General features: G+C 58.4%; 1 non-coding gene across 1 annotated transcript in view; it reads right to left on the reverse strand.

Moving 5' to 3' along the window:
- LOC124746263 overlaps positions 1-755 on the reverse strand; it is a 1,909-nt gene extending 1,154 nt beyond the window's left edge. Inside the window, exon 1 of the ribosomal RNA XR_007011306.1 lies at positions 1-755. This exon is cut by the window's left edge and continues 1,154 nt beyond it. This is a non-coding gene — a ribosomal RNA (small subunit ribosomal RNA).
- Between the last annotated feature and the right edge of the window lie 1,745 nt (positions 756-2,500).

Genomic DNA, 2,500 nt, shown 5'->3' on the forward strand with positions numbered 1-2,500 from the left:
GAGGCGGTCGCACGCCTTCGGCTCGCCCCACCGGCAGGACGTCCCACGATACATGCCAGTTAAACACCGACGGGCGGTGAACCAACAGCGTGGGACACAAATCCAACTACGAGCTTTTTAACCGCAACAACTTTAATATACGCTATTGGAGCTGGAATTACCGCGGCTGCTGGCACCAGACTTGCCCTCCAATAGATACTCGTTAAAGGATTTAAAGTGTACTCATTCCGATTACGGGGCCTCGGATGAGTCCCGTATCGTTATTTTTCGTCACTACCTCCCCGTGCCGGGAGTGGGTAATTTGCGCGCCTGCTGCCTTCCTTGGATGTGGTAGCCGTTTCTCAGGCTCCCTCTCCGGAATCGAACCCTGATTCCCCGTTACCCGTTACAACCATGGTAGGCGCAGAACCTACCATCGACAGTTGATAAGGCAGACATTTGAAAGATGCGTCGCCGGTACGAGGACCGTGCGATCAGCCCAAAGTTATTCAGAGTCACCAAGGCAAACGGACCGGACGAGCCGACCGATTGGTTTTGATCTAATAAAAGCGTCCCTTCCATCTCTGGTCGGGACTCTGTTTGCATGTATTAGCTCTAGAATTACCACAGTTATCCAAGTAACGTGGGTACGATCTAAGGAACCATAACTGATTTAATGAGCCATTCGCGGTTTCACCTTAATGCGGCTTGTACTGAGACATGCATGGCTTAATCTTTGAGACAAGCATATGACTACTGGCAGGATCAACCAGGGAGCTGCGTCAACTAGAGCTGAGCAGCCGGCCGCCCGGGAGTGTGTCCCGGGGGCCCGCGCGAACACGCAAGCGTCCGCTCAATCATTCTGCAAACAGGAGGAGGCTGAGCTCCCCTGCACAATACACCTCGAAACCCTCTCAGGTCCCGGCGGCGCGCAGCGCCGTCCCAAGTACTTGGTCGGGTTCGAGAGAGGCGCAATCGCCCGGAGTTAGGCGAGTAGACGCTTTCGGTGCGACCACCCGTGCTCCCAACTGAGCTTGCCGCTGCCGACAGAGGCCCGGGAGCGTGCTGTCGTGGCATTGCCGGCGGGAGACAACACGCGCCACCTACGGTGACCGGCAGCTCCAACGCCAGCGCCACAGAAGGACAAAAGCCCCACTTGGGTGCCGAAGCGAACTCTCCCAGCACAGCGCACGCGCCAACACATCCGCACAGCTGCGATACAAACCACCAGCGAGAACCGCTGGGGCGACCGAGCAGCAGACGGCGTCGCGGCGCCGAGCGCCGGGCGGCGGCGCATCCTCAACGCACACAGTCCTCAATCGGACCAGCACACTGAAGATGTCCACCGCGCTTCGCACCGGGCCCGCGAGGACCTACTTTGGCCGCACGGCGCCGCGCGCAGGGTGCGCCGGCGCGCAGCTGCGACGCCTGCCGCGTCCGTCGGCCGGCGCGCCTGCCACTGGCCGCCCCCACCAGCCGGCTGTAGCGCGTGCGCCCACGCACCGCGCGGCCAGCACGCCGGGAGGCGCCCCCTCACCGGCCGGGGACGGTCCCACCCAGCCACCGCCGCGTATCGCTTCACACCCAGATGCCGTTCAGTTTCGTCGGCATGGTGGGTATCGCTGGAACAACCGGTTAGTACCTCAACCTATCGTCGCCATCACCGATTCACCCCTAGCGAGAACAACCGCACCACAACAGGTTACCATTTGTTCATTTGCGTAACTTCACCAGAAAACGCAGGCGTCCATCGCCATTTGCAACTTCAACGATTATTGCATGCCTGTGTCAGGTGTCACGCCACACTACGTCTGCCCACATACACGCAACAAAATGTGCACGCCTAGACAATACGTGGAAGGTGGCCCCCGTACGTATGCGATGTCCATTGCTCGAACGACTGTCAACCGGCCTCTGTAGCATGTCGCAGATATGGAACGCGGTGCACCATGCCATCACGGTGTGTGAGGAGAGACGACTAGGTCCGAATACATCAACAGACAGCTCATGCTGATCGCCATCCACGGCGTCCGTTCCTCCCACACGTCTCTATGGCGTACCACACTGCAATCCAGCTCTCATAGGGAGACGACACGTAGCTGCGTGCACAATATTTGCACTGTATGGTCCGCCGTTTTTGGGCGCAGTCGTTGTACGGTCACACATGTGCCACGATGTATCATTCAGTACATAAGGACGAATGTGCAGTACAGATTGTGGTTTACGCGTACGACATTAGCGGACAGTTGACACAGGCCGCACCACAACGTAGCCTGAGTACGTCGCATGCGAAGGGCATTGAACATGCAAAGTTCTCACCAACCAGCTTGCGAAGGCAGGGGGCAAGGTGGGGACGTGGGGAGGGGCGGCATGTACGTCCTGCTGCCATCCACATTACAGTGTACAGCAGGAGCATGTGGAAAGTGAGCAAGACTTGCAAGGTGTTTAACATGAAGCGATACACAGGGGAGCGGGCAGTGCGAGTAGCGAACTATATTGCGAGGGTTGCGGGTGGGCAACA

Source organism: Schistocerca piceifrons, unplaced genomic scaffold (genome assembly GCF_021461385.2).
Source record: "Schistocerca piceifrons isolate TAMUIC-IGC-003096 unplaced genomic scaffold, iqSchPice1.1 HiC_scaffold_349, whole genome shotgun sequence".
Taxonomy (NCBI): Eukaryota; Metazoa; Arthropoda; class Insecta; order Orthoptera; family Acrididae; genus Schistocerca; species Schistocerca piceifrons.